The sequence below is a fragment of the Aquarana catesbeiana genome, linkage group LG11 (genome assembly GCF_042186555.1).
Source record: "Aquarana catesbeiana isolate 2022-GZ linkage group LG11, ASM4218655v1, whole genome shotgun sequence".
NCBI lineage: Eukaryota > Metazoa > Chordata > Amphibia > Anura > Ranidae > Aquarana > Aquarana catesbeiana.
The window spans coordinates 45,681,297-45,705,347 of record NC_133334.1 but is presented as its reverse complement, the minus strand read 5'-3'; positions in this window follow the sequence as shown (position 1 = coordinate 45,705,347).

Sequence of the window (24,051 nt, the reverse complement as noted above, 5' to 3'; positions counted from 1 at the left end):
TCGTAAACGAGTGGAACAGACACACCGCTGGCAGCACTGTGGAGGAACGCGAGTGGGGGGGCATAATCACACAGTCGGCAGCACCGTATCTAGAACCCCAAAATTGTTATATAGTAAAACAACATATATGAAACCTCAAAAAAAAAAAACCTCAGTCAGAAAAAGCTTTAGCATGTTAATGTGAATTCAAAAATAATAGAGTAGACCTGTTGTGGTAACTTACATTAACACGTACCTTTTAGCACACTTTGCCACAATGCACAAGTGAAAATGGGCTCTAAATGTAAAATAAACTGATCCAAAACTTTTGCAATTTAATAAATTCATATTTGCACATTAAATAAACTTGCAAAGTAATGAATCTCTACTATTCCCCGATCTCAATGCAAGTCAATGATCACAGTTTTGTGAATAGCTATTTATTGAAAATAAAGACACAAGGGGCCGTAGGCATTGCTTGATGGAAAGACCCTTGGTGGTTTCAAAACATTGCACTTTGCCTATGCAGGTAAGGGAACCTGTAGATAAAAGCAAACTGTGCAGCTTTGACTTAATTGGATAATGCCCTTGCTATAGCCATGGACCAAGTGTAGACGTACCTCCTGAAGTCTGGCTAAAAAAACTCCAAGAGATGGCATCATCCTGTCCTACCTGGTTGCAAGGATGTTGCTAAGACACTTCCAGCCGTTGCTGCTCTCCCCCACCATCAAAGGAGTGAGCTCTTATACCCCACACATGTTTGGACCACTTCCTCCTCCTTCACAGCATCACTGAGCGCAGGACTACAACAAGGGAGAGAGAGTGCATGTGAGGGGGTTTGAATCAGCTGGGAGTGTCTAAGAATGTCCTAGCAACAAGGCAGAATGGGATGATGCCATCTCTGAGAGTTTTTCTACCAGGCTTCAGGAGGTACATAAATGACCTACACCTAGAGCAAAGTTATTATTCAAGTTTGGTCAAAGTTGCTTGTTTTAATATATAGGTGCCCCTAACCTGCATAGGTAGTTTCTTGGTAAAGGTGAACTAACCCTTTAATTTGCACTGTTCCAGAATGAAACATGACCCTGTCTACGTCCTAATTATGCATCTATTTAGACTGAAAGTCTGTGTCATCTTTAGTGATAATCTGTCTCAGAACTTTGCAAACAGGCTGTCCAGGAATACAGGTGCATGGGGTCGCATTGGGGTGAATTTACTAAAGGCAAATAGACTGTGCACTTTAAAAGTGCAGTTGCACTAATTTTCTCCAAAGCGTATTAAATATGGAAAGCCCTGACAATTTCCATTATGTGCAAGCAAAAAGGATTTTTTAAAAATTTTTTTCCTTGCACCCGATTGGGTATTCTTTACAAAGTGAAGCTTTACCACATTACATTTACTGAGGAAAATGAGTGCAACTGCACTTGCAAAATGTACAGCCTATTTGCTCTACAGGCTGTACAGGAACAGAAAGACTCTAAGCAGCTTCTTTGAGAAGATGCCTGCAACCTAGCAACGGAAGGACTGCTAGGCAGCAGAGGCTGCCTGCATCCCAACAACGGAGAGTGCTAGGCAGCTTCCTAGCAGTGGAGAACTCTAAAAGACTTTCTTGAGAAGATGCCTGAATCCTATCAATGAAGGGATTGCTAGGCAGCAGAAGCCTCCTGCATCCTAGCAGCGGAAGGCGCTAGACAGCTTCCTAGCCTGCTTCCTAGCAGTGGAGGACTTTAAGAGGCTTTCTTGAGAAGATGCCTGCATTATAGTTATATAGTTAGGACAGCTGGGCAACAAAAGCTGCCTCCATTCTAAAAGTGTAGAGCGACAGGCAGCTTACTAGCCTGCATTCTAGCAGCAGGGAACGCTAGCTAGCTTCCTTGAGAAGAGGCCTGCATCCTAGCAACGGAAGGACTGCGACCCAGTAAACGGAAGGTACTATGCTGCTTCCGAGCCTTCCTCTCAGCAGTGGAGGATTCTAGACTACTTCCTTGAGAAGATGCCTGCATTCTAGCAACAAGGGATGTAGGAGGCTTCCTTGGGAAGATTCCTGCATCCTAGCAACTGAAGGACTGCCAGGCAGCAGAAGACACCTACCTCCTAGCAACAGAGGACTCTAGGTGGCTTCCTTGAGAAGACGCCTGCATCCTAGCAACGGAGGGTGCTAGGCAGCTTCCATACCTGCATCCTAGCAGTGGAGGACTCTAGGCAGCTTCCTTGAGAAGTCATCTGCATTGTAGCAAAAGGGCCATGTACATTGTAATACCATACGCATGGAAATGCTGCAGAGCACTTTTTACACAGGATCTTGCTGACAGCTTCCAAGAAGATCCTGTGTATTAGTTGCCATTTTTTAAACAAAAATCATTGTATCTCAGTAATAGTTTGAACTGAGGGCCTTGATAATTCACAACTATTTCCCTTAACAGCAAATGCTTTCCAGAGGTGCAGCTTCCTCTTCTGCATTGCTGGCTGAGAATTTGGAAAGCAGAATGGTCAAACTTCTCACCCACACCCAGTCATTTAAATATGCTTAATGTATGTACAGTCAAAATACATCTGGGCAAAAAAATGCTTGTAAAAACTTGGATGTTACTCTTTAAAGTGAACCAAAACTAAGCTTATGTTTTAGGAACATGCCCTTCTGTCCATGAACGCTGGACATATGTTGAGCAATTTTTACTGCATTCTAGAAATGAGGTTACAACTGGAGATGAAACGAGAAACATTTGCTATTTTATATCACAGTTTCTCAATAATGCTAGAGAGGCCAGCTGTCAAAATTCACAGAATGACACGATCCATGCTCCTGGTCATGGGTATTCATGAGAATTTGGAATTTTATTAAATGGCCTTTGAGAAATACTCATCAACTTTAAGTAGGACTCCAGTTTTCTTTTTTTAATATAAAAATTTTGAGGCAGGCATTATTAAAATGAATAAGCTTTGGTCTGCAATCCAGGCTGGCCCCACAGTACCGTATATACTCGAGTATAAGCTGACCCGAATATAAGCCGAGGCACCTAATTTTACCACAAAAAACTAGGAAAACGTATTGACTCGAGTATAAACCTAGGGTGGGAAATGCAGTAGCTACTGGTAAATTTTTATCATCACCACAGCCTCACCATGCCCATCATTGCAACCTTACCATGCCCATCATTCTAGCCTCACTGTGCCCATCACCGCAGCCTCACCATGCCCATCATTGCAACCTTACTGTGCCCATCATTGTAGCATCACTGTGCCCATCACCGCAGCCTCACCATGCCCATCATTTCAGCCTTACCGTGCCCATGATTGTAGCCTCACTGTGCCCATCACCGCAGCCTCACCATGCCCATCATTGCAGCACCGTGCCCATCATTGCAGCCTCACTGTGCCCATCACTGCAGCCTCACCATGCCCATCATTGTAGCCTCACTGTGCCCATCACCGCAGGATCACCATGCCCATCATTGTAGTCTCACGCCCATCATTGCCGCCTCATTGTGCCCGCCATTGCAGCCTCAATGTGCACGTCATTGCAGCCTCACTAGTAGTGACTGTGCCCATTCATGCGGTCTCAGCAGCAGCCAGTACCTGGATTGCACAGCGGGCGTCTCCCGCTGTATCTCGGAGCTCAGTCTGAAATATTCGGTCGTGCTGTGACAAAACCCACCCTCCTCCTAGACCAGCTCGTGTGATAGACGCAGTGTTCTGGAGGAGGGCGGGACTTTTGTCACAGTGCGGCCGAAAATTTCAGAGTCAACTCCGACACACAGCGGTCTCCCGCTGTGTAAGGGAGGGAGAAAGGGGAGTGCTGCAGCCATAGTTCAATACAGCCCCTGGACAAGCAGCCTAATGCCCGGTATCCCTGCCCTCATTCGAGTATAAGCCGAGGGGGGTTGGTTTCAGCATAAAAAATGTGCTGAAAAACTCGGCTTATACTCGAGTATATACGGTAATTACTTTCTGCCACTATATGTCAGCGGTTTGGGTTGGCCCACTTCCTCTGAGCCCAGGCTGTCACAAACACAATCCCTGGGATCACATCCTTATGCTGGCCTGGGCTAAAGATGCAAAAAAGTGGCAACCACCCCAACCTATAACTGGCCTTTGCAGTAAGGTGTACATGGATAGGCAACGCACCTCACAAACATATCATGAAATATCAATTCAGGGTAGATGATGCGGATTGGCTTTATCTTTGCTTGTCGCATATCACCATCATATTCTATAGCAGGGATCACAAATTTACATACAAGGATCACTAATATGTAGTAAACAATTAAAAAGGAAGTAGGAGGGACCTTAAAGCCTACAAGATTTTCCAACCTAAAGAAAATAGGTTTTAGGAGCTGGCATCTCCCATTCACCTTCTAGGTGTAGCCACCAGCATCCATCTGCATGGCTGGATCTTGGGTCCTTGGGGGTTTCCCTATTTTAGGCCTGCACCCACCCTAAATAGGATACTGCAGCAAGGGCATACTCCTGTGATACTGAAACTTCTTCAGGTGTTAAAATTTCTGCTCAGTGAAAAGTGTCAAAATAAAAGGCTTTGGCTGATACTTTAGAGTTTTACCATGTCGACTGCAAATCCTATCTGTGTCTCCATTTCGTGATACCAGCTAGTCTTCTTGTTTGTCTGTTGCCTATCTTGACCTTCTATATCAGTGGTTCTCAACCTCAGTCATCAAGTACCCCCAGTGGGCCATGTTTTCAGGTTTTCCTTTAATTTGCACAGCTGCTTTAAATCAATATCAATGACATGGTAATGATAAGAGCTATTTTATCTAAGGGAAGTTCCCAAAACATGGTCCGTTGGGGGTACATGGGGACTCTGAGCCGAAACACTGCCTACTCTGATCTCTGTGTAGCAAAGTCCCGGGTCCCCTGAGGCCTAATTGTGACCTCCAGAGTCAAGGACTGCTGACATCCGTCTGTGTAGAGTGGGTTACAAGGCATGGTGGGTGTACTGCAAGATGAAATGGAGGGCACCAGACACTTTGTTGAATGCAAAGAGATTTATTGTCTCTTGAACAGAACTGTGGGAGAGAGGGTTAGGGCAGGACACCCTGCAATGATGCAAGGATAATTGACAGACTCCGAGACTTCTATAGGAAGACAGCTATACAGGTGAAGGCCTCCAGCCGGACATCACTTCTGTATAGGTAGGACCACTGTCTCCTATGGCAACAATCTTGTAGAAGTTACTAATGGTAGTTGTATGCACCTGTTGGCACCACTTACTCCACAGTCACTCACGGTGGATCTTCCCTCAACGAACTCCCAGTCTTTCGCTTGACTTTGGATCCAATAGCCATTGGATCCCCTGAGTTCTTCCACTTTTAGCACCCAGTATCTTCCTCAAGCCTCACCCCTGCTTCCCTGCTGGGTCCTTGGCTTGGCACTCACAGATACTCTTCAAGCGTCACCCCCGCTGACCCGCTAGGTCCCTGGCATGGCACCCATTGATGCTCCGCAAGCGTCACCTCTGCTGTCCCGCTGGGTCCCTGGCTTGGCACCCGCTGAAGTTTTCCCACTTCTTCACCATCCCCAGCTGGTGAGAAGACTGCTCTGGTACTAGCTTCAGCTTACTCACAGTGGTCTCTGGTAACAAGGTAGATGGTCCCTTGGTGGCAACAGCTTCCCCTCCTACCAGAGCTGGTTCCCCGTCCGACTGAACCTCTACTTCTGGTTGGACTACAAGCCAGCAGTCCCAACCCTGCGCTGCTTTTCTTGCTTCTGGATAGGCCATCTGACAGCAGCCAGATGTCCCCGGGATAGGCCTCAGGATTCCAGCCTAGCAGTCTGGGGCAGCATAACACACGTCCACCCAGACAGCCGTCCAGGTGGCATAGAACCTTGACTCCATCCAAATAAAAAGGCTCTCCCAGCAGGCCAAGGGACCAAAGAAAATCCCTGCCTATTGGCTGAGACACCCATCCATTCATGTCTGAGCTTGCAAAGCCCCTGTCTTATCTAATGCCACTAGCATAGTGCCACCTAGTGACAGCAGAGAAAGGGTGCAACAAGTCCAGATTTAGAGAGGAATCATTGGATCTCCTAACAATAGGCCAAGGCAATTATCGCCTGGCAACTAAATTTGATATCAACCCTGCCTAAACATCAGGGTGCTACATCTGCCTGTGATCTGTTTCTGCCATGAGTTCTTCCAGTCTATGAACTATTCTCCTGCTTGCTGATTTAGTATTACACGTCTTTGCCTACTCAGCAGTTGTCAACATTTCCCAGGAGTCACTCTGTCTCCCTCTGAGTTGGCTTCTTCTTTGTTGTGACTTTTCTTCAGTATTTCAGACTAAACTTTTTCAAGATGATCTTGCTGAGCTTTTTAAATACCAAGTATGTCATGCTGGAACCTTTTAAATCCCCAGGACTATTTGTCATTAGGACACAGAGATAGCTAATAAATGCCCATGTCCTGAGCCATCCATGGACAAGCCAAACAATAGTATGAACAAGTATTTATTTTAAAAACCATTGAATAACCTGGTGTTCTCCTCTAAATACTGAAAGGTGACTGGGGTGGCAGTGGCACTCACAAAAAGGTTAAAGCTCAAAGTTGGTCCACAGACATATAGAAGCTTCCCCCACTTCAGGCTCAATACTGCTGATTCATATGTAGAACCCTCTTAGATAGGTTGCTAGTTAGGTTAGGTAAATTTAGTTCTTGTGGCTCTCCAACTGTGGCAGCAGTTTGTGATTGCTTTCGGCTGTTCTGGGCTCTCTGCAGGCTGTATCCCCATGTTTTCTCAAGGATTTCAGAATATAGTGGGTTGGGAGCATCAAATAGGCAGGTGCTTATTCATAGCTAGATCACTATGAATAAGCACCTGCTATAACGGGGTGAAACGCGTCATTGGTTTTATCCTTGCTGCATGGATTTATTATAACAATAAATAAATCATTTTCATTGGAGTGCGGCCATCCGGACCTATTTGTTCAATTTTTGCATATGTTAGAAGCTGATTGGCTGCCATGTACAAAACTACACCAGATTTAGCTTTCTCCAGTTTTAGTAAATATTGGTGTTTAGTAGATACTAGCACCTACTCAACGGGTTTGTGCCTTTATCAATTTTTAACAAAGATTGGTAAGTGACTACATGTGTGGTCTGGTCAAAGATATTCATAAGAAGAAAAGGCAGAGATGTAGCACCAGGCTGGCTCCATATTTCCCACCTCTACTGTAGCTCCATGATCTGCTGTCTTGCTCTTGGACCGCTCTGAACTGTATTCAACCGCACATTACTTGTTAGCTACTCACATGACTACATTTTAATATCTTCCATCATACTTAACTAAAATGAAAATGCTCAGGTACGCCTAAACAGCCTAAATGATTTATGTTTTGGTCAATTCGGCATGTCTTGGTATATATATCCCCTTTGCTCAGGAATACTCTAATAGCTGTGCTGCCATAAAAGCCCCTCTGATCAGCCATCTTTCAAGGCTCCACTGAATGATTAAAGAAACTTAAAAAAAGAGAGAGAGAGAGAAGTTTACAGAGCAATCTATTGACAACCTGAAAAAAAAAAGGTTCTCTGTTTCATTTGGAATTTCCATAACCTGAACGTGCATATTACATGGAAATTCTGCAAAAAAGGGCACCCTCTGTCTGCCTTCTCTACATCGTGTTTTCCTGCTCCTTGGTTTGGTCCAAGAGAAGGCAAAAGGTCACTCAACTTTCCAACACACGTAAAAGAAAACCTCAATAGAGTTGCTTTCTGCTGCATTAGATCATGAGCTCTCCAACCAAAATGATTCATTTTGGATGAAGGGCAGGCTAATGCCGCGTACACATGACCGGACTTTTCGACAGCTAAGGTCCGACGGAAATAATCTGCCGGACAATTCGATCGTGTGTGGGCTTCATCGGGCCTTTTCTGTCGAAAAATCTGACGGACTTTAGAAATAGAACATGGTTCAAATCTTTCCGACAGACTCGACTCCTATCGAAAAAAACGTCCGTCTGTATGCTAGTCCGATGGACCGAAAAGGACGCAAGGGCAGCTATAGGCTACTGGCTATTGAACTTCCTTTTCTAGTCCGGTCGTACGTCATCATGTTCGAATCAGTCGGACTTTGGTGTGATCGTGTGTAGGCAAGTCCGTTTCTTTGGAACTCCGTCGGAACTCCGTCGAAAAGTCCTTCGGGGTTCAGTCCGATGAAAAGTCCCCTCGTGTGTACGCGGCACGAGTGTAATATGATGTATGCTATTACAGATTTTTTGTGAGGTTCCTCTGGTTGATCTCCTTCGTTAAAGTAATTCTAAAGGTTGTAATTTTTTTATTTTAAATAGGAATTATGTCATATTTATCTGCTCTGTGCAAGAACAGCCCTGATCCTCTTCTTTTTTGGGTCCCCCACCGGTGGTCCTGGCTCCTACCCCCTGCCGAGTGCCCCCCAATAGCAAGCCTCTTGCTCCAGAGCCGTGCTCCTGTGAATGAGCATTGTCCATTCACACACAGAGCGTGACTCGGCCCCGCCCCCTGCTCTCCCCTCATTGGCTCACTGGCTATGATTGACAGCAGCAGGAGCCAAAAATATCAAGCTAAAATCCGTGGCTTATTAAAGTGTTATTAACCTTCTTTTTTTTATAAAATTAAAATAACAAACATGTCTATACTTACCTGCTCTGTGCAATTCTTTTGCACAGAAATTTAAGATCCCATCCATATAAACCCAGGTTGTTGCCAACATCCCAATTATAGATACCATACAACAAAGGTACCCCCCAATGTACACACAGGACTTTAACGGTAACTGAGTACATAGATTGATTACAAAATTATTTATTAAAGATTGTTAAAAAGTCGGTGCATACATCACCATACAATAAAATAACAACAGAGCTGATTGCAAAGTAATTGTCTCCTGATATTGCTGCCGCGTTTCAGGACCTTTCCTCAGGGGCTTTTCAAAAGGAGTTCATAAGATAACACTCTAGAATGGAACACAGCAAACATTAGGAATAATATCACGGAAAACATAATGTGAGCATCGTTGGAAGTGGACTTAGATACATACCAGTTGAACTGGTATGTATCTAATGCCGCGTACACACGGTCGGACTTTACGGCAGACTTTGCCCGGCGGACTTTTCGACGTACTTTACGACGGACTTTATGAATGAACGGACTTGCCTACACACAATCCACCAAAGTCTGTCGAATTCGTACGTGATGACGTACAACCGGACTAAAACAAGGAAGTTCATAGCCAGTAGCCAATAGCTGCCCTAGCGTGGCTTTTTGTCCGTCGAATTAGCATACAGACGAGCGGACTTTTCGACCGGACTCGATTTTGACGGATTAATTTAAAACATGTTTCAAATCTAAGTCCGTCCAACTTTTGAGAAAACAAAGTCCGCTGGAGCCCACACACGATCGAATTGTCTGACGAAATCCAGTCCGCCGGGAAAAGTCTGCCGTAAAGTCTGCTCGTGTGTACGCGGCATTAGTCCACTTCCAATGATTTCCCCTGCACTACTTTTGTTCTGTTGACAAAGAGCGGGTGGCTCGGCCCCCCGCTCCCATGTCACAGCATTTGCTTGACTGCAGTGGGAGCCAATGGATCCCGCTGCTATCATTCTGCTCAATGATTGCACATCGCTGGATCGGGTTCAGGTAAGAAAAAGGGGAGGGGGGTGAGCTGCAGCACAGAAGGTCTTTCACCTTCATGCATAGAATGCATGAAGATGAAAAACCTTAAAGCTTTAGAACCACTTTAAGAGGTCATATTGCTTGCGCTGCAATATTAAAGATAATCCAGAGATTTCCCCTGCAGTACTGTTGTTCTGCCACTAGATGTCCTCAGTTTGATGGCCAGTATCATTAAATACATCTCCTCTGAGACCATGTCTACTGGGTCCCAGCCTGTGACTAAACAGTGAGAAAAGAAGCAGTTCAGTGAGGAGCTTGACTCTTTGCCACTCTGCTTTGTCCTCCTTAAAGCACAATAACTGATCGGCTCCTTGTGCTGCTTCTTCCTCTCACACTCCAGACCTGTTGTACAGGGACTGCAAGGCAAATGTCAGGTCACAATCACATTATGGTTCTTACACTGCTTGCACTCAAATATGTATTTATTGACGTAATAATGATTGCAGAGCTGCATTAAATTGTGCCTTTTATATCTGACTGGAGTTCAGCTTTAGAATTGGTGACCAGTCTGTAGGCAGGTGACCTACCGTGTATTTAGTTAGCACCCAGCTTCCCAGGTCAGAGGGAAAGGGTTAATGGTTTGCCTCCTTTCCCTGGTGTGTTTGTGGGCTTTCGCTAGGGTCCAGCCTCTCTCCTTGTGCTATAAAAGGGAAGAGGTCCGGATCCTAAGGGGACTCACACAAATTGGGGGAGCGGATCCGGGAAACACTTGCTCAGCAGGGAACCCATTCTGTTACTGGAGGTAACAGAGGTGCGCTGGTGGAGTGGCAGAGGCTCAGCCTGTCTCACAGAATGCAACACAACCATCAGTACAAGTGTGCAGGAAAGTGGACAAAGCAGCTTATGGAGGAACTCTGTACTTTGAGCACTTTGTGGCTTATCCCTGAGTTGGGAGGCCACCTTAATATTTGATGGTGAGCACACCCTCATGCAAAGTGTCACCCCACATGCAAGGGTCAGTGACCCCGCTCAATGCCTGGCATAGCTCAAAGAACCCAGGTCTCAATTAACCCTCGCTTGGTGCCAATTGAGAGAGGAAACAAGGAGGATGTGCCGATCAACTTATCACCTTACCCCCTTACACATTCCTCAGGATGAGGAACACTTGAGGAAGGGACCCAGTGAGGCCCTGCAACATCAGTTTCTTATGACAGATGTGACATTGTCTTCACAGTAAATGTGTGAAGCACATCTTTTTGGAGTGCTGGTTACTTTGTACTGCTCAGACTCATTTACTTGTGTGTGTGTGTAACTTTCAGCTTGAGCTATTGAGTTTGGCTAACATCAGGCTGGGGCAAGAGTGTTAGCATTAGGGTTGGCGTGGTGACTTGGAATCTTCATGCCTGGTTTTGGCACAGCACCATCCAAAGCAGATCACTTTGAGTACCCACCTATTATCTAAAGGTCAAGTGTTCTGAGAAGAGAGAATTAGGTCAAAGCAGTGATTCCTTCCCTCTCTCCCACTTCCTTCATCCAGCTCCATTTATTTTCTGCAAAAGAGAGTTTCTTTAGAAAAGCCCACCATAGGGTGGGTCTTTTATGTAATCCTTGTTTGGCGCCCAGAGAGAGAGGGGAAACTTGGAGGATGTGACAATCAACCTATCACCCTACCCCCTTACAAGTTGACTTGTGAACAGTTTCTAAGAGAAGGTCTTCCTTTAAAAAAAAAATGCTCTATATTTTTCATCTTTCCTAACAACCATGCTACTAAGACATGCTCTACAAAAGTTGGCTGGTAAACTGACACTTCTGGAAGTGTCCATCTTCTGGGTCCCCCACAGTTTCTCCTGCTGACCTTCATGTAGACATGTGCAGAACGAAAACATTTGTTTCGTTTCGTTATTTACATAAATTTGTTTAGTTAAATTTGTTTCATTCGTTTAATTCGTTTTCGGAATCAGTTTCCTTTATTCGTTTTTGAATCGATTTGAAAAGTTTTTGAATCAATTTCAAATAGTTTTCCAATTCGAAACGTTTTGCAAATTGGAAAACTATTCGAATTCGAAAAGTTTTCAAATTTCGAAAAGTTTTCGAATTTGAATAGTTTTCGAATTTGAATAGTTTTCGATTTTCCAAAAGTTTTCGAATTGGAATAGTTTTCGAATTTGAATAGTTTTCCAATTTCCAAAAATAATAGAATAGAATAGAAAATAAAGGAATAGAATAGAAAAAAATATATAATTTTTTTCTATTCTAATCCTTTATTTTCTATTCTATTTTCTTCTGTTTGGAAATTGGAAAACTATTTGAATTCGAAAAGTTTTCGAATTTGAAAACTATTTGAATTTGAAAAGTTTTCTAATTCAAATTTCTAAAACTATTTGAAAATTATTCAAATCGAATTTCGTCCAAAATTTTTTTTTCGTTATTTTGGATTTGTTTAAATTCGGTACTATTCTAATTCGGAAATTCGGATACATCCGAATTTCCGAATAACGAAAATTCGTCCAAATTTTAATTCGGAACAAAAGGAACCGCACATGTCTACCTCCAAGTCATTACAGGATACAATAAATGTAAAAGTAGGTAGAAAGGAGCACCCAATATCCAGTGAATGCAAGCTGAAAGGTGAGTTTGTAATTGTTTATTGAGCGTAGCAAAAAGTAATCAAGCCAGTGCGTTTCAGGGGGAACAAAGACTCCCCTTTCTCAGGGCTATTGAACAAACAGAATACTAAAACATGTACAGTATATAGAAAAATAAGAATACGTAGAAATAGAAAAGTGGCAGCTGAAAGTATCTTTTAAAAAATTGTGTGCAAAAACATCTTAGAGAAAAAACGTATAGGATAAAGCATTTGAAAACTATAAATAAAAATCTATGTGTAAATAATGTATATTGCATAATATTAGAACATTGATACAAATAGAACTAAAATAATGTGAACAAACATAAATAAAATAGATAAATAGGCCTGTTTAGAAACTGGCATCCTAAAGTGTGATGTAAATATCTTGATATATTAAAAAGACATAAAAATATAAAAATACATGCATATGACCGTTCAAATCAGATCCATATCAAAGGTCGGAGTGGACTATGTACCAAAAGTGTATGTCTAGGGTTTGTATGGGTATGTGTAATTACTATGGGTGCAGTAGGACTTTAATCAAAAGGTGGCTTACGTGGGAGTAAAGTTTATCGGAAGAATAGTTACTATTGATTTGCAACTGAACTGTTGCTGCATACTGATAATAAGTGAGGAAGGAACCAAAACAGGTGTGTCTGTAACACAAGGATCCGTGGGAAAAGAAATCAGGATGTATTAGTGCAAGGGGTAATGGGGATGGGTGGGGTGGGAATAGAGAGGGGGCAACATGGGAAGGGAGGGGGGAGGGAGAGGGTACCAGGAGCGGGGGGGGGGAATAAGGAAAGGAGCAAGGGTGGGGGCCGAGGGGAGGGGTTGTGGGTGAGGTTGGGGGCAGAAAAGGTTGTGGCGGAGGTACATGAAAGAGAGAGGGGCAAAAAGGAGGGGGGAGAGAAGGGAATGGGGGGGGGAGACCGTGGGGTATATGGATGGGTAAGAGGGGAGGGGGGCCGTGGGGAATATGGATGGGTAAGAGGGGAGGGGAACCGTGGGGTATCTGGATGGGTAAGAGGGGAGGGGGGCCGTGGGGCATATGGATGGGTAAGAGGGGAGGGGGGCGTGGGTAGAAAGGTGTAGGGGGGACGACAATGAGGATACAGTAAAGGTACACTCATCTTGTTCTGGTAGACCTTTTCACATAAAGTAGATCAAAACCCTAATTACTGGATGACATTTAGTCTGGTAAGGCTCTGCGTATCATAAACAAATGCCATTTTTTAATTTTTTTTTTTATAAACAATTATTATAATTCAAATATTCAACAACATTTTTTGGAAGTATTTGCAGGCCTCAGAAGGCCTCTCTTTGTTCTCCTGGGCCCCATAGTAGCTGCATGGCCTACAATGGATATAATTAAGCCATTGTCTTTTTACATACAAAATATCACAAATATCAATAATATAACAAATTTGTAACATAAAAAGCTTTCGGCTTTTGTGAATTGACACCAATATGTTCTACGTAATTTGATTACAGCCCTTTTAGAAACAAGGGCAAAAAACAATTGATGTAAAAACGTCCATGCTATATATATGGGCACATACAGTACAATCACATATATTAGCCTGTAAGCCTTGCTGGGACAAAGACTTAAATGCAAAATTCATCTGTGCACTATGTTGGTGTTACTGTATATGGGAAATAAATAATGACTATCATCATTAAATATGGCAGCATGCCTATTATTTCTAATCAATTCACAGTAAAGTGGAAGAGAAAACTTCAGCTGACTCATTATTTACTCAAGATTTGCATTATTCTGAGAATCTATTCAAATTTTTCTTATTGCACCGGAAATATTTCACTTGCTTTATAGATTAGAAGGCAAATACAGTTCACACATGATCAACTGATTGCATTTAAAGGGACAATCCACTGATAGTAGGTGCTGGAGAGTTAAACCACCTGACTCTTCTATATCTTGGGCAATGTTTTGACGATGTTCTAGGTCTGCACACATGGTTTGGCCATTATGAGGGACTACCACTCTCCCCGCTGGACTTTATATTTGTTTTATATTATGAAAAATGTAACAGAAGGAGCTGGAACACATATAGGTGGGTGGGAAAACCCAAAACTCAAGTCAGGAATTATGGCAGGCAGATCTCACTGTTGGAGTATCCAAGACATATAGGAAACCAGATGATGGCTCAGTTTACTGGGCTTCATCTTACCTTTTTACTGCTGGTGTAGTGTCACATATGGCGACCGATCATATTTGGCTACCCGCTGGACTGCGCATGCGCAACACCGCCATATGCGTTCCAACACTGCGGCCATCTGCGCTTGCGCATCATTTTGTGGCCACACCCCTGAGTCCAGGTTCAAGCCCCACCATCCAAGTGGACATAGAGTTAGATTATAATTTGCCGAACTAAGCGAGGCCGTGCCCGAAGCGTGGCGAGCGAAGCGTGGCGAGCAAAGCGAGCACGCGAGGGGCCCTGTTGCAAAGTGGTCTTACAACAGTGTTGGAATGCATATGGTGGCGTCACGCATGCGCACTCCAGCAGGTAGCAAAATGTGATGGGTAGACGAATGTGACATGACACCACCACCGGTGCGACAGCATTGGAACGTAACAAACTCACATCAACCAATTGAGTACAGTATGTACAAGGGGGGCACTGGCTGTCCAAGAGACCCCTAGTGCCTCTATGAAGAGTATCTGTCACTCTGCATATGCTATTACATAGGGTGATACCATCCCACCTTTCAAAAGCAATAAAGTTAACTGCTTCAGCCCTGGAAGATTTGGCTGCTGAATGACCAGGCCATTTTTTGCGATTCGGCACTGCGTCGCTTTAACTGACAATTGCGCGGTCGTGCGACGTTGCACCCAAACAAAATTGACGTCCTTTTTTTCCCACAAATAGAGCTTTCTTTTGCTGGTATTTGATCATCTCTGCGGTTTTTATTTTTTGTGCTATAAACAAAAAAAGAGTGACAATTTTGAAAAAAAAAACACAATATGTTGTACTTTTTGCTATAATAAATATCCCCATTTAAAAAAAAAAAAAGCGAATTTTTTCTCAGTTTAGACCGATATGTATTTTTCTACATATTTTTGGTAAACAAAATCGCAATAAGCGTATATTGATTGGTTTGCACAAAAGAGACGTAACATAACGTTGTTTTTCCCAGCCGTGTCATTCTGCCGCAGTAAAACTGCGGCGGCTGGTCAGCAAGTGGTTAAAGGAGAAGTATGGGATATTTTTTTGTTTGAATCATACTTACCTAGGTGGATTGAGCATTGGTCTGATGCTGCATCTGTCCCCCACTGGCTCTAAGGCTGAGAACCGAACGATCAAACACCGCAGATCACTCGGTTCTCAGGGCTCCATGAGCAGTCACCATCTCTCTGCTCTGCCTCCCCTGCGCGGCCACTAGAGAGCTGGGCTCTGGAGGGGTGAGAGTGGTTGGCTCAGGCTCTCAGCGGCTTGCTGAGAGCCTGAGCTGGTTGCAGGTCCAGGCATGTGGGGGCAGATCCCAACCACATGGTTGCAATTTTTCCTGAGCCTGGACAAGAAATGTGTCATCAGCTGACAGCGGACTTCAGCCCGCGGTCTGCTAAAAATGGGTCACAGAACCATCTGCACTCTTGTGATCCACAGGAGAGGTACAGCCAACGAGCTTTGGCTGTACTTCTCCTTTAGGAGAAAACAATTTAAAAAGTTTTTTAAAAAATTAAGATATATTAAAAAAATGAAAGCAGACACCAGCGCCTGCAAGCACATGGAAACAGAAATGTGCATGCATGGTGCACACAGGCACATAAACAATGTTTGCATGATACATATTAGGTATCTCCACGCACAGCATAGAAGGAGGATAAATCTAGGGTCATGATTTACAATGAAAGTGATTCTAAAGGTTGTACTTTGTTTTTATATAATAAACATGTTAAACTTCCCTGTTCTGTCCATAATCAATAGAACAAATTAAAGTAAAAAACCTTTTGCCTTTAGAACCACTTTAGCTCCAAACTGAAGAGCTGTTGAAGAGGTTGTATACTCCGCTTTCACATTTTTACCTACAGGTAAGCCTATAATAATGTTTACCTATATTTAAAATGAATATCTCCTAAACCTATACGGTTTAGGAGATATTCACCTTGCATGCAGCCGCTGATATCAGTGGCGCATGCGCTCTGAAGGTCCGACGGATGCTGCCGAAAAATCAGAGCTCCCTGCCGGAAAGAGGACTCCCACATGCATGCGATGGAGTGACGTCATTGCGGCTCTGGCCACTCACAGCGCCGGAGCCGCAAACCTGGAAGAAACGCAGAGGAAACATGTCAGCTCCCTCAGCGGTGACCGGGAGGCGATGCCAGCGCTTTGTTCTTAGGTAAGTATTTCATAATGAGCTAGCATGTACATATTAGCTCATTATGCCTTTGCCTTACTTTTTTTTTGGGCATACAACCACCTTAAGGGTTTCAAGCACACCTTGTTATAGGGTGACAGCCATCTACCAGCTGTGCACATTATTTTTTAAGGTGCGCACACTCAAAAGTAACACCAGGTTCAATGAAAAAAGTGAGCACACAAAGGGAGACCCCATGGGAGGGGACCATAAGGTCACAAGCAACCCCCCTAAGACTTTGAGGGCAAGTCCAGGGATCTACACCCTACTAATCAGAGGTGAGTAAAGTACATACTTTCGGTGCACAAAAGGTGCAAAATAAATGTTTTGGGGTGCCAAAGTGCAAGACAGTTGCAGTGCTCCTGTGTTGTCCCCCTTTCACGTGCGCCAACGTTAGAGGAGACTACATTGCACAAGCATGGTCTACTGTTATGACTATCAGGACTATGGTTTCCCTTAATATGTTTCACTCACAAAAGTATATAAACCAATAAAGAAAGGGGAATTAAAGTGTAGCATGAAATAATACCATCAGACAAGACTGTGAAAAATATCGGAGGCTCTCTGGATAACAGTAATAATTATAGTTGCATGTTCACCCAAAGCCCCTTCTCAGTGTGGTGTATATATATCCGCTAAGACGGTAACAGAGATTACAATCAGGAAGTGTTGACAGCTAGGCAGTTACATTTTCCCAGATCCATTCTGTAATGAATATTCACACATTGAAGACTTGCTGTACCAAAAGCTCACTGTGCTGGCGAGGGGGAGCGATGTTCGCGGCCCCTCGCCACAAAAACGACTCTCTTTTTAGGACCTACTCCTTATATGCAGACATATAGGGAAACCCATTCATGTTCCGTGGTTAATGTTTGGGATGTAGATTACTATCTTTGATCAACTATCAATTAATTAAAGTGGACCTTCACTCTAAAACTAATTTGTTCTTGCCCTGTCTTCTTCCCCCTTTTCTTTGTTTAAATTGGATATTTTTTAAATTTTTTTTTACATTTAAGGCTCCATGCACACTGGAGCTCATTTTTGGGAGTTTGGACTTTTTTTTAACATCCCATAAACTCCGCTCTATGTTATCCTATGTGTCCATGCACACATGGACGTTTTTGAACTTTTATCAGCAGTGGAGTTTATGGGCTGTTTTCTGGACGCCATTAAAATCGCATTCAGGAGTCGTTTTTCTGACCACAAAAAACGCCAAACGCTCATAAACGCTGATGAACGTCGATAAAAACTCAAAAATGTTTTTGATCCATTGAAAAATTAAAAAAAAAAAAGCTAAAATACGCTAAGGCGGAAAAACGCTAAAAACCGCTAATAAACTCTATTGCAAAAACGTTAAAAGACTCACTGCAAAGATACTGGCGTTTTTATAATGTTATTTTAACGTGCAGTGTGCATGGAGCCTTATTGTGCTGCAAAGTAACACTTCTGCAATTCTTACCTAGGCAAGAATGACGTCTAGGCGTCCCCTGCCCAGCTTCTGGATTCTGCATGTACGCAGATGTGCTGCAGGGCTTCAAGACCTGTGAGCTCTGTGGCATACCAACGTGCGGGTTTACCCTTACAACTACACACATGCAGGATTTCCCCCGTGCATGTGCAAAGATGGGTGTAGTAAGGGAAGCCTGGCTCACTGTGTAGTGCTCCCCCCACAGGTGATGGCACTGAGCCCGGGGCAGCTGTCTCTCCTGCCCCTTGTTCTAGCCCTGGTGGCAATATTATAGTTTTCCCAACCCCTGTCATTGTCACTTTTTCTGGACAGCTTCATCTGCAGGTTAATGTGGAAAAAACTATAAAAGCAGGTCAAGTTAATTTATTTTGGTGGCTGTATTCTTCAGAGGAAGGAGCTAGAAGCACTAGGGATATGTTAGCATAAAGTAGTCAGGTTTTTACAAAGTTACTTTGCCCTAAATGGACAAGGTGACAGGGTCTCTTATACACTGTGTCACCCATGGAAATGTGTGCAAAGCTATGGTAAATGTGTAGGAAGGTGCAGTCTTCTTTTTGCACTACAGGTGGCGCTGACCAGAGCAATACTGAAGCCTGGAGAGGAAGTTTGGAGAAACATGGTTTCTCTATGGTTTCCTGGGCCCTGAAGGCAGCATTCCGGTTGGCTACACTGCATCCAGGTGACCACAGGTGGCCATCTTGGGTCAGCAGAGCCTTTTTAAGTCCCTGCCCCCAGGTTTTGGTTCCCCTTTTGCGAAGTGATCAGAGTAGGGAAAAAGCATTCGTCTGTCATGGAAAGTGATTGGCTGCAGGGAAAGATTCCTGCACAGAAGCTTCACCATTGGGAACCGGACTAGCCAGGTCACATTCCATGCCCTTAAGACAGACGCTGTCAGTGCACCTCTACATTGAACAGAATCGTGAATTTTTACCCAGAGCGGTCCCGCTGGGGTTGTTTGTAATTGGACATTCTCTGCAATATTTGTTTTGAGTTATCTGCAACTGGGCTCTGTGTCATTAATGCCGCTCCACCACGCTGCACCTACTTACAAATGTTCAAACCCGTGGCTGCAAGTTGGGTGGGTAAGGGCATTCCACATGTGTTCACGCTGTGTCCATATCTAGTACATCATTGCAAGGCATGCATTGGCTGAGATCAGAGACCCTGAACATGCTTATGATCTCAGTAGTTTAGGTTCATAATATATTTAAAAAAAATAATAATTCGCTTTTTTTGTTTCAGGCTGATGATTTTGTGAATGGAGATCCTATTCCTCAGCCCTGTTTAGAGAAGGATCGTTGTGGTTTTGTGGTTTGCACAGTTAACACAAGCAGAAAAACGGTTGTGGTCACAGTGCTTCCTCTCCTTCAGTCACTTCCACTTCCACAATTAATATGTTTCCCTCAGCTTCTTTGTTTTTGCTTTATTTTTTTGGGTGCAGTGCAACTTTTCTGTTTAAACTCATTCACAGGCAAAGTTAATGGAGACAGCTCACACAATAAGTTCACTTGCGTTCACATTTGTGTTGATGAATGGAATTAGTGAGAGTAAAGAGGCCAGAAGAAACAAGAAAGGGGGAAACCCCCTAGACAATTCTTACTAAAAATGGTGTCCCCACTGGGGGATAACTCCCAAACCTCCCACACCCTATTCTATAGTAAAATGTCCCAATGGGGGCAATGGTCCTACTTTTCTCCCTTACTTTGGAGAGATTTCTCCTCAATTCCTGTGGTATTCATGGGTCAGAATATGAATGGAAATCTCCATACCTGGGAACTTTAAAGAGTGGCTGAGCCAGGGATGAGGAGGCGGTGGAGTCCACCACTGTGGCCATTTACCTCACCTACAACCTTTGCAGGGAGGGAAAGTCCACCATTGTGGCCGTATACCATGTCTATGAGCTTATGGAGAGGAGGAGTCCACCACTGTTGCCACATACTATGTCTATGAACATAGGTAGAGGGGAAGTCCACCTCTGTGGCCAATGGCCATATACCACATCTACGAGCCTAGGGGGAGAGGGTGTCCACCCTTTTGGCCATTTACTATATGTTCAAGCTTAGAGGGGAGAAGGGAGACAACCACTGTGGCCAAATACCACATCCACGAGCTTGGCAGGGAGGGAGAGTCCACCACTGTGGCCAGCAGTGGCAGCAGCTCAGCCACAGAATCACCACTGTAGCCACTGGAAAGCTAAAAAATAACCTGAGCTGATTACAAGCCAGTAACTGAAGCGAAGAACCTGGCATTGCCAGCTTGTGCTGTAAAGTGAACACAGGTCGTTTTCTTGACACCTGCGCATCCAGAGAACATCTTGTATTTGTTTTCACTTAAAACAAGGCCTTCACTCATTGGATGAGTGGGAGAGGAGGGGCAGACGAGGCAACAAATTTCCACCTCATCTAATCAAGTAACACCTTGTATTCATTGAAAAAAATACCGGGCGTTCTCTGAATGGTGGAGGAGTCGAGCGAGTGCCCCTTATGTTCAGTATAGAAAAGGTGAGGCACTTGAGCAGCAGCCGAAAGGACTACTGATTATGATGATGACGTAGCACATGGTGTTTAGGCAGGGTTGCTCCTAAATTTACCTGACAGGTATAGCTGCCTTGGCTAATTGTTGAGGATCAATTGATTTCACTCTAATGCCCTGTACACACGGTCGGACTTTGTTCGGACATTCCGACAACAAAATCCTAGGATTTTTTCCGACGGATGTTGGCTCAAGCTTGTCTTGCATACACACGGTCACACAAAGTTGTCGGAAAATCCGATCGTTCTAAACGCGGTGACATAAAACACGTACGTCGGGACTATAAACGGGGCAGTGGCCAATAGCTTTCATCTCTTTATTTATTCTGAGCATGCGTGGCACTTTGTCCGTCGGATTTGTGTACACACGATCGGAATTTCCGACAACGGATTTTGTTGTCGGAAAATTTTATCTCCTGCTCTCCAACTTTGTGTGTCGGAAAATCCGATGGAAAATGTCCGATGGAGCCCACACACAGTCGGAATTTCCGACAACACGCTCCGATCGGACATTTTCCATCGGAAAATCCGACCGTGTGTACGGGGCATAAGTCTGTAATTGCTGCACTTTTCTCTTCTGCCGCCAGATGGCCAGGTACTTGGTGGCATTAGGTACGAGAAGGGCTATGTAAGGTCAAATTATGGGTATATGTTGCATCTCAGCCAATGGGCAGGGGTTTTCTTGAATCCCTTGGCCTGCTGGGAGAAGTTTGGGTGGAGTCAGGTGATCAGGGTTCTGTGCCACCTGGATGGCTGTCTGGGTGGACGTGTGTTGTATTGCCCGGGCAGCTAGGCCGGAGTTTGGGCCTATCCCGGGCACATCTGGCTGCTAGGCTGTCTGAGAGCCTATCCAGAAGCAAGAGAGCAGGAAAGGGTTGGGATTGCGGCTTTCGGTTCAACCAGAAGTGACGGTTCTGTCGGCCGGAGAACCTATCGTGGTCGGAGGTAGAGGGGAAGCTGTCGCCACTAAGGGACCATCCACCTTATTATCAGGGACCACAGTGAGTAGCTGAAGCAAGTACCAGAGCAGTATTCTCACCAACCAGGGACGGTGAAGAATCAGGAAACTTCAGTGGGTATCAAACCAGGGACACAGCCAGCAGGGGTGACGCTTGCAGAGCAGGCTTGTGTGTCAAGCCAGGGACCGAGCAGGCCAGTGGGGTGAAGCTTGAGAAGTATCTGGAGTGCCAAGCTAGGGACCCAGCAGGGAGGCGGGGGGGACGCTTGAGGAAGATACTACTGTGAAGATTGGAGGAACTCAAGGGATTCAGTGACAGTAAATCAACTAGTCTAGTGAGAGAGACTGGGAGCTCAGTGGGCTGAAGAACTACAAGAAGTGATTGTAGTGGAAGCAAAGGAACTGTTACACTTTGTGTTAGGAACTGTTAAAGACTGTTGCCATAGGAGACAGCATTCCTACACATGCAGATGTGGCGTCTTGCTGGATGTCTTTCCCTGCATGGCTGTCCTCCTGTTGAAGTCTCGGAGTCTGCCAATTAATCTTGCAACTACCTAAGGGTGTCCTGGCCCTAACCCTCTCTCCCAAAGTTCTGTTAAGAGAAATAAAATCTCTTTTGCATTCAAGAAGTGTCTGGCGCCCAATCAATCTATCTTGCATTACACCCACTATGCCATGCAACTCACCATATACAGAAGGATGTCAGCTATCTGTGGCCCGGGAGGTTCTCATTAGACCGAAGGAGGCCTGGGACCTTGCTATAATTGTATGTAGCACAGGCCGCTACAGTAAATTTTTGTTTCCCAAGCCACCATCCAGGTGTGAGATATGCAGAATTAGATGTAATCAAGTGGAACTAATGTAAGCTAAAAAAAATATAATTCTTTGGGTCTAACTTTAAAGAAGAATTCCCGGTATTGCAATTTTTTCATAGTTTCATCGATCCAGCTTCGATCAATGTAATTATGTATGTGCCATAAATGTGGAATCCATGTGGAAGGTAGAAATCACTGTAGCAGACACAGCTACTGCAGTTGTTGGTGATGTAGTAGGTGGAGATAGTGCCAATAGAAGAGTAGAAGGGGTATAGGAGCAGGACACCCTTGACCAGCATGATATGGTCTGTGTATTGACCATGCAAGAGAAAGGGTTCAACCACCAGGGTATTCAAAGAGAACACTTTGGAAGCAGGAGGAGAAACTTTGACCCCCTTGACCCTCGCCTAGTAAGTCTCATGGCTTGGTTTAGTAAGGCCCTTGAGCCTGTGGAGGATCTCCCTTTCTATGAGGGGAAGGAACACTGTGTGTGAGTTAAACACCTATGACAAGAGACTGTAAAACCTGGGTAATTTGGCTGTAATTGTTTTGTGAGACATTGAAGTGCTCTTCACTTGTGGGACCACTGTATGGGAACTCATGAGAAGAAGGAAAGTGTTCTGCACTGTGGAGCTCTGTCAGTGAGTCATGTACTATTAAATGTACTGAAAAGTGCTGGAGTGACATTGTGTTGGAGTGACATTATGGAGTAGAGCATTGAAAAGCCTTTGGACTGGACATTCCTTTATTCTACACAATAGGCCTTTGGCTGAAAAGCGTGACAAAATATGGCAGAGTATCTATAAACAACAGGTAGTTGACTGTCCTATACAAAAAGAATCAGGGTGGGTTCTGCGTTAGCATGGTGGGAACAACTAAAAAATATGAGGGACCCTTACACTGTGATCTCCACTAGCTTTCATGTCCTGTGCCAAGCGGATTTCCCTGCCGCATTGTAAACACAGGAGGTTGCTTGCTTGGCATGGGCGCCCTTCTACCAATGAATGCGAAATGTTCCCTGATTGGACAGGGTGGAGTGGTGATGTCATAATAGCCACCTCACCCTGGTGATATCACGCTCTCAACCTCACCCAATCAGAGAACATGTTGCATTCATTGAGAAAATGGAAAGTGTTCTCTGAATGGTGTCTGTGCAAAGGCAACCTTCTGTGCTCAGTAAGCAGCAGGGCAGCCTTTCAGTATTGAACCCGGAAACTGGTGGAGATCACTGGAGTAGCGGTGTCTACTACAGTTATTTCCAGCTTCCAGAGGGACCCCACAGGTATGGCACACGTATGGTCTAAGCTGGACCAATGTCACTATGTAAAAATTGACATACATGGAATTCAGCTTGTAGGCAGGTGCAGTCTATTTTCTACCACTGCAGGCGGCACTCATCTGCAGTGGCAATGCAGATGGTGGAGGAAGTCGAGAGGAACCTAGTTCCTCTATGGTTTCCTTGGTCACAGAGAAGCAGCATCCGATTGGAAGAGGGAAGGTGGAGGAAGCGCCAAGTGACCACTTGGTGTAGTACAGTATTTATTATGTGTAAAAAAACACTCACAAAGGTGTCAGCTGAACAAGTGTGAGATCGGAGAGAGCTCTGTGCAATTGTTCTGCCTGTGGTAGGGCTGCCAGTCCATGCCACTGCGGTGGCTCCAGTGAAGGAAGGATGTCGGAGGACACTGGG